Source organism: Mya arenaria, chromosome 2 (genome assembly GCF_026914265.1).
Source record: "Mya arenaria isolate MELC-2E11 chromosome 2, ASM2691426v1".
Lineage (NCBI taxonomy): Eukaryota > Metazoa > Mollusca > Bivalvia > Myida > Myidae > Mya > Mya arenaria.
In genome coordinates this window covers 28,504,370-28,514,345 of record NC_069123.1, presented here as the reverse complement: position 1 = coordinate 28,514,345, position 9,976 = coordinate 28,504,370, and positions in this window count along the sequence as shown.

The window sequence follows — 9,976 nt, the reverse complement described above, 5'->3', positions numbered from 1 at the left end:
CGAGCATGTTTCTGTAGCTTTTTGCAGAAATATTGTAAAGTTCAAACGCATATTTATATTGATTATTACAAGTATCAAGGATGGCATGAAAAAGCGAAAACTATTTATAAAAAAGGCCAAAAAATATTCATACTTATTTGCAAACAGACACTGATTAAATGCATTTAAGAGTTGTACGCGTACTTTTACAATCAGATATCATATACTTATTCAAAACAAACATAAAAAATACACAAATAACGACAACATATAATGATTTATTTAAAGTACTTAAACATGCACAAACAATATTAGCCTGTAATTGTAATGATTATATAAAGTGATGCAAACCAAATCTCAAACTATATTATTTAAGGTATTTAGGCCTTAAGTATATGGATATCGTAGAAGACATATATATGCACGAGGATCACGGGTCGTTGTAGCTGGTATATGAATGAAATTGCACGAACGGGATAGGTCATGATGTTTGTACAATAGATACCATATGACTTGACAGGATAGTTAAGTTTACATTCAAATTATGGAAACAAATATAAATTATGGATATATGTGGAAGTCTCCGAAGCTACTGTTTGAGAGTATTGTTTGTTTTTAATGGATGTTATAATTTCCAAGTTCTGTTTTAATGTTGTTGTTTTTTATGGTGTGTGTCAAATTTTGGGAGGAAAGTACGGCACCAGTTGAGGAATAGGGGTAAGTGTTATTTGAAAACCTAGTAGTACATGATTGTGATTGTTCCCCATATTTCAACATATTTGGGGTGCGTTCTGAAATATTTACTGATATACTCTAATCTATCTCCATTCATCAGAAGATAGTGGTACATTTCAATTTAATCTCTTTTGTCACACAATTTCAATATCTTTGCTCAAAATGAATATTATTCCAGCGACCTGTTTCAGTCTGAAATTAAATGTTTATGATTCCTAGTCTACAAAATAAATTGCTGGTTTTAAAGAAACTATGAAATATATATGTCAAATCGCATTTATCCTTAATGGCATTATAGTTTTCCCTTTAATGATGATTGACATTGACTTTGACCATGTTTAACTGAATTGATCAAAAAAGTTTATTTAATAACTTTGCTTATTGTCTTAAGATGTACTGTTATTTTAACAGAAACGCATTTCCTGAGCTACACAGTACATATTGGATTGTGTCTAACCTTTAAAATTGGATTTGATCGTTTAGCATTGTCTTATTTACAGAGAGCATCTATTTATAAATATTTTTTAACTTATTCCAATAATTTACCATTCAATCCTGTATTTTGAGTCTTATGATGATGTCGGTCAAATTCCCCACATAGCGTATTCGCTGGTGTGTATTTATTAATTCTGCGAATAAAACAAGTGGATTATCATAAGGCAATCAATGGTTTTAAAGCCCCAGACCTCGCAGGAGTAAGTCATGAAAGGCATTATTTTATGTCCAAATAGTTAAAGCTGCAAATCAATCGGTAAATCTAGACTGTTTATTTATTTGTACAGAAGACGCGTTGTTGGCTTACTTGGCATGATTGACTTTTGTTTTTTACAGCTATTTGATGGAGTAAAATATACATCTACATATGTATAATTGTTGACAATTTCTAACTTTGCGTTATTTAACATAAACTTGAATTGAGGCCAGGATTAGATCAAAATACCATATGCTTTGTCTTTGCAGTATACATTTTAAGTTTCCATAATGTACAGTATTTTTCAAAATCAATTAAGCACTTTTTGGTTAACTGAATTCATACCCTTGACCTTGTTGTTCATGTTTCTTTTGGTACGGCTGTCTCGTCCGAACAAAGGTTGGTCGGTGCGAAATTCACCATATCAGCCAGTTAGTTTGTTGCTGCATTTAGAATTGTATCAGAATATTTTTTTGTGGATATGCATTCAAGAGTAAGTTGTTAATAGCTTTCAGACAATTTTTATCGATATCAGCAATGATTTCTTTGTCAATTTACCATCTTCGATGGGTGCGACAATAAGAATATATTTGAGAAAACATTTTAATTATAAATTTAGAATTAGGTTAAGTAATTTGCGGCCATCCGTAAAAAGGCTGTCGAGATGCATATTTCAAATAAAATTTTAGCATTTCATATATACTATCATACGACACATGGCCGAAACATCCTGAAATGATGATTTACCGATGGTTTTGTCAGACGAAAATATTCTATTTAAGACATGCTATTGTTATTTATACAAAATATCCAACATATCGCTTCTATATTGGGAAACTCTTTCAATAATTTAAGTTCCATTCGCGTAAGTATTATAAATGGTTACATCATCAAATCCTTAATACTCAACAAAGAAAAGGATAAAGTCATTTAAATTTGAGCGATGGTCAAAATTACAAATAGGGATCATACATATTTTACATTTGGTTCAACTACTAAGTATTGATATAAAGAAACATATAACAAGTTCGTTTGTTTTATTACATCTGCTTTTGTTTTTTTTGTATTAAATTAACTGAATAAAATTCAACCCAAAAATAGCAATATAAAGGAAAGGTGATTCTAGGATAGTCCGAATTAAGATCTAAAAATAAACGGCCCCAGTTGGATTAACTTTTTTCTATTTAGGATCGACACATTTCCGTCTGTACATGAATGAACTTCGCCATGTCTGTACATAAATGAACTTCGCAATACAAGGTGTTGGGCATTGAATGAAAACGGCTTTTGCTCTGCTCCAATCCATAAAGTTAATTTTGAATCAGCATCTTCTGCCTGTCAAGCGACTTAAGATATGAAAGCAACAAATTTGTTTGGCGTATTCTTTATCGTATCACGTGTAATTTACAACTGATGAAGCGAGCTCCTAACCACCATTTGGAACACAAGGGCTATTTTCAACCGATAGCAGCTCGGATGTATGCCTGTTCATCAGACGAAGATCGTAAAATTTAAAATATTAGTATTTATAAACTGTAGTGTTTTAACTTGTGTTTTGTATTTTTAAGTTTAAAATGATTGCCAGTAAGATTAATTATTGCATAAATGATTTAGATTCCCAACAGTGAAGCCATCGAGTCAAACTTTTTAATTGAAATTACTACGCGTTCTACTTGCAACGTAATTAAATGTAAAGATTTCTGAGGTTGTTTTCGATAGAAAATGGCCGAGGAGTTCCGACCGAACTTACAACTGATAGATTGATGTCCTAATTCCGCAAAGTATTCATACATGTACAGTTCGCTTTATTTTCAATTCAACAAGCCAATGAACGCGTAGCTTTACATTCAACCTCCAAGAACTGAGCGGAAAAAATTGACCTTCTCGTGATAAATTACGTCATATATGCTACATCTAAAGGCAACATTTTGCTTAAAATGAAGACTTAAGTCAAAGATAATTTTTCTTATACTACACAATTTTAAATAAAACAAAGGGCAGTCTATGCCACTTAAAGAACCGCGCCTTCGTTTTATTACTGGAATTTGATAAGGTGATTAGTTTCATCAAACACTTCAACAATCATGTTTCCAAAAAAATGTTTTGAAAATGCTTCGTCAGACGGCCATATTGTGAAAAGGTTTGTCGAAGTGTTTTAAGAAACTACACGCTCAATCAAACTCTGGTAAAAGACCGAAGGCGGGGCTCCGTAAGTGGCGTAGACTGCGCTATGTTTCATTTAAAATGGTGAAGAAATAGGAAAGTTATTTTTGTTTAAGTCTTCATTGGAAGCAAATTATTGCCTTCCGACGTAGCATTTGTGATGCAATTTATCACGTGGTATACACACACTGGTTCTTTGTGTTTCAAATAATTGACGAGCATGTTATGCAAAGCTTATTTGCAAACCGAAGTGTGAGACAAAGGTATTGAAACAGTGGTAATGGCTAAACACATTATTGTCTAGACAACATGCCATTAGAGAAACATGATACACAATCGTCCAATCACATCAATTTTCACCGCATGGTTATGCATAAATAACAAAACTGATTTTCATTCCGTTATAAACTGAGTGTTATCTACGAATAAGTCTGCCATTTTTCACACAATACGAATCCGTCTGACAAGATTAAAACTACCAAAAAAAAACCAACAAATCTGCTAGCGAAATTCCGCAAATTATCGTCGTCGTTGTAAATAATCAAAAAATATTGATATATCAAATAAGTTAGTGATAAAAGTGTAATGGCGTGTTCTCCTTTTTGCCGTCTTTATAATTGTTATCTTTTTGTCTTATAAGCCTACATTTGCAATGACGCGATTTATAGATATTATTGAGCAAGAACTATTCAATTAGCTTTGGGCCGAATTCAGATCATCCACTCTCACTTACACTCCAACCATATTCCCGTAAAGGACACTCAAGTGATCACTTCGGTGAAATAAGGGGAGTGACACTCAAGTGATCTGTTCGTATTCACACGGCCCGCTAACACTCCACTTCATCATAACATAACATAAAGTTTATTCTGGTATAAGCATGTACAGCTTATTTTCAATTACACAATTTTTCAAACATACATGTATGTAAATGGTAAACAGTCAAACAATAACATAGATAATGATACAAACACAGAAAGCAAAATAATAAGTTAATTGACATGAGAGTGTATAATACAAAATGTAACATATCACACAGGAATGTTGATAACAGAGTTTCTTACTTTATTTGCCTTTATCAAATAAGTTGCTATTTTGTGTAGTACGTGTTTTTTCGTTGTATTCAGCATGTTTACAAATTTGAACATATTCGGTCTTCTCCGATAATACGAAGGAATATATTTTTCACGAATTTCCCTATATGTTGGGCAAATAAGAACGAAATGAAATTCGTCTTCTATGTCATTATTTCCACAAATACTGCACTTCCGATCACTTCATGCAATGTTCATATATCGTCCTTGTTCTACGAATAGTTTGTGCGAAGTCAATCTAAGTTTACATAACTCTTGTCGATGTTTAACATTATCAATAACTAACAGATATCGAGACATATTAAAGTTTGGTTTTAGTGCACTAAACAGTGACAATGCAGACGACGCTTGAACTCCCTTTCGCCATTGCCTTATGTAGAGGTCCTTTAATCTGAGTTTAAATTGTTCGATGAAAAGGAGCAGATTGGCCACAGAGTCTCTGAATGTCCACACATCACTTAATCCAGTCAATTGTAACATATCCTTAACATTTCTCACCCAATTATTTTGGCCTTGATCAAATCTAAGTAACAACGTGTTATACATAGTGTACAGTATATGGTTAGAGGTGTAACAATTCATAAGTTTAAACCAATATTTTACAATTTTGACTTTCCTGATAACAAATAAAGGGAAACGTCCCGTTTCTCCGTATAAAACTAGGTTATTTATGGTCATTTTCACATTAAGTATCTTTTTTAGGAATTTACGATGCAGTCTCTCTAGGCTATCGGCTGTAGAAAATCACCACAACTCTGAACAATAATTAAGGATCAAGGGAACATAAGAATCAAATAAATCAAATGTGATATTAATTGGTAAATATAAGTCGATTGTCATATTCCGTAGTGACTTTATTGATTTCAATGCCCTACTCGCAATATTATCGATACCTTTACTACCCCCAGAGCTCATAACAAACCCTAAGTAATTGTAATTGCCCACTACTTCTATGTTTTCACTGTTATACGTAAATATATCACTTCGTTGTAACTGACCAGCCTTGCGAAAAACCATTACATTGGTTTTGTTGATATTAACTTTAAGCTTCCTTTGATCACAGTACCGATGTAATATGTCAATGTGACTTTGTAATCCTTTGGACGTTTCGCTTAATAAAACACAGTCGTCGGCAAACATTTTCAAGAATATTGACAGCTGGTCTAGCGTTAATCCTGAGTTCAAATTCTCGTGTAACATTGTCTCAATGTTATTCACGAATAGGTTAAACAATATCGGCGAAGTGATCTCCCCTTGAAATAAGCCGATGCCATTCTCAAAAAACTCTGATAGCCTGTTCGTATGTTTAACACATGACTTAACATCTTTATACATTGATCTAAGAATTTTTAGTATCTTTCCAACTATCCCTTCTTTTATTAGTTTAAACCATAGCCCACTTCTGTTGATTCGGTCAAAACACTTGGAATAGTCGACGAAAGCAACGTAGACCATTTTCTTTCCATCTAGATACACTTGGACAAGGTTATGCAATACAAAGATCGTGTCAGTAGTGCTATGGTTAGCTTTAAAACCAAATTGTGCGTCCGTTAGCTTCTCATATTTCAATGCCCAGCCTTTGAGCCTGTTATTTAAAACATTGGTAAACAGCTTTCCGAAACAGCTAATTTGTGTCATGCCCCTTTAGTTATGACATCATCTGAGGGTGGTTTCTTAAGTACTGGCACATTGATTCCCATTGACCATACATTTGGAATTGTTCCAGAGTCAAGTATCCTATTAAACAATATCTGCAGCGGTCGGGTTAAGTGCTCGGCACATTCGATAGAATATTCGTTTAAAACATTGTCTATACCGGTCGGTTTATTCTGTAAATTGTGAGTCTAGTTCACTATACAAAGTCTTATATGTGTCTTGTTGCTCGTCAAATGTTTACAGGAATGATTCAATACCCTCGTTGTTTTCAGCATCTGAATTGTCGGAAAAATGTCGGAAATGCTCGAAAAAGGTCTCTAGAGAAATGTTTGGATTTGTTTCAGATTTCATCTTCTTAAATTTCTTTCAGAAAACTCGTGGTTGGGAATACCTTAGGTCGTGCATTTGTCGGCCCTTATATATCTGATAATTGCGCTTAGTGTGTCAAACACAATATTATAGTCCTTTCTACACTGTTTCATAGTGGTAAAATTTGCGTCATTTCTTGTACAGTTAAATTGTTCAATGGCTTCCTTATACCTGTACAGTTTGAATTTACATTCATCGTTAAACCACGTTTTCCGCTCCTTGTAATCACTGTCAAGAAAAGTCCGTTTTTTCGAGTGTAATTTCTTTTTAAAATATTTATCTGCCCTTGAAAAAATGTTCTCGGTAAAATATGACACTGATTGTTCAATGCCGCCCGCTGTATTGCCATTACTTTGAAGAGTTTCAATCATTGAATTTAAATCCGACGATATATCCCTAACAAAGCTTAATATATTTGAATCGTTCCATTTGCAAATTTCAATGTCCTCATTTCTAATGCTCTCGATTTTCGTACCAGTTCTAAGTTGTAGAGATATAGGAGCATGGTTTGAAAATTCATTGTACGAATGAACTTTAAAGTCATAAATATATTTAAAATTGCTATATCTTGTTAATGCATAGTCAACAACACTTTCACCATTGTGCGTATACCAGGTGTATTGTCCATTGTCCTCTTTAAAACCCGTTCGACCGTTCAGTATACATATATTTGTAGATTTACAGATATCAATAAAATATTCTCCGAATATATTATTTCCATAATCCCGTGATAGACGTCGCGGTGGTTCATCATTTAATGTACCGTAAAGATCAATGTCTGTGACCCGTTCATGTTCAATAAAGTCATTTTTTTGGCCTATTATACAGTTCGAATCCCCGATCAAGAGTGTCCTTCCGCGCTAAGTGAAAAGGGTCAAATCTTCTTCAATCTTGGCAAAAATGTCCATATTATTCAACAATGACCCCACTGGACCTTTTCGCGCGTCGATGTTGGAACTTTCTAAACGAGTGTATAGGTTTGCTATATCCTTTTAATCGTATATCTTAACTACTGTTCTTCAGGGCAAATAATTTTGTATTGTAAAATAAAGTCTTTGCACGACTTTTTTGCTTTAATTAAACCTTCAACATTCCAGGAAAGTCAACTAATACCACTCCCATGCTGGTCCTAGTGACTGCTTAGGTTTGTTGGCTGTGGGATGAATTCCTCACCGTCGATGATGAGCTTGTCGTATCTAAAGAAAGCGCTTTTCTTATCACGTTTAGCCTTTTTGAACTCTGCCATGAGCAGTTTAAGTTTGTCCATGATTTTCTTGGGCTGGTGTGGGCTAACACCAATTGTTTTGTCCTTCAGTTTTGGACATGACCGTCGAACATGTTCTTTGTCCCCGAATGTGTCGAACCTGACTAAAATGGGACGAGTTAACCCGGCCCTGTACTTCCCGAGTCATTCAACCTGGATTTGCATCCTCTCTCCGGCGTTGTCGATCAACATCTTTGTTTGTAGGATGTCTACAACCGCGCCCCGCCAGTCTCGAATCCTGTATTTTAAAGAACAATAGGTGTTCTTTAGTTCATCACATTTGAGCTTGTTCATGAGGTCATCGCAAGTTGACCTTTCATTTTCCATGTTCTTTAGAAGCTTGGTTAGTTAATCTATGTCACCCTGGCGCTTTTTTCATCAAGTGACCGATACAGTACATATACATGTATGTTTTTATGATCATATCGGATTATCTGTTTGAATATGGTGATGTTTACATTATACATTGTATACATATGTTATTTGAGATTTGAGTACCTAATTGTTATATATGGCGACAATCAAATGACAATAATTATTATTGTGAAACTGAATTTAACATTTTCAAACAACTGGTTATTTGTTTTAAATATTTTGGATTGTAGATAACTGTTGCAAAATGCGTTAAAATGCATGTTTGTTTTAAATAGTTAGATGTTTCCCATCGAATCTCGTGATTTGAACATGTATTCGTATGCAATTTTACTTTTGTAGTCTGCATAAAGCGGTCTTAACGTTTGAAAATAAAAGATGAATTGGAAAAAAAATAATAAGAAATAATACATGGATATAATTAGCTAATGAATGTACTTCTAATCGGGAAATTACACTTCGGAGTGATAACATATTGATATTTTTCAGTTTTGAAATCAAGTCCGCTATCACGCCGAAACCAAACGAACTAGGACTCAATTTTAAAGACGTCATTTTCAAAATAACGTTATTTTTGCATACTATTTGCGCCCTTCTGAAAATCTACAATTTAACGTTATTTTATATCATTTTAAGGCATCTAATGAATACAAAATTGCAGTGTAAGATCGACAAATATTTAACTCGTGAACATCAAGAGTAAATATTTCACACGCGTCTACTTTAAGATCGTTTTCTTTTTTCACGCAGCTAAGGCAAGAGTGAAAACATAGTTTTTCTATGATCACGAGTGAAATTATATACGAGCTGAAACTGAGAAGAAACCAGAATGTTTTGTTAAAATAGTTCTAAAAGTTGTTGTTTTCACTGCTTAGTTTGCAGTAAAAATATAAAATAAAAGTTGAAATTTTCACTCCTTAGTCGGCAGTAAAATTATCAAATTGTTATTTTCACAGTTGTTATTTCACGAATAAAATTCAATACTTTTTTTAAAAAAGCATTAAAGAAATTACGATATTACACTGAACCAAACACTTATCCTCTTATGAGTAGTAAGTGCGATGTAAAAAGTTATATTTGTAAGTACATAATTATACACCCAGCATACATGAAAATCACTACTAACTGCTAGGATATGATGTTTTATATATTTATTGCTGAAAAGATATTTTAAAGGCAAATATGAAGTTTACACTGTATGATATTTAAGTTCCATGCTCGTAATTGCGGCACAATTTGTCACGTGTTGATACTATATGTATTTGCATATTTACTTGTTTGAATGTCATTGGCAAAAAACTGTTGCAATTGATAAATAAAAATACATATTGATAAATCAACTACGATGGCCTCTAATATTTTAATCAGTGATAAACATGAGACTGTCTTCATTCCTTAAAACAACTGTGCGATTGGCATTTAATACCCTGTCTTAGAAGGAATCTCGTATATTTCATAAAGTTAAAGACAATTTTAACTTTTCAAATAGTTTTTAAATGAACCCGACTCCATCGCTTCCAGTTATATGCTATAATAAAGCTTTCGTTATATGAACAGTTTTGTAAGATTTGAAAATAAAGAAACTTTGTTCTCGTTAATACATAAAGTATTACAGATAACTCGTTGTAAAAACAAGACAAACGAACTTTAAAC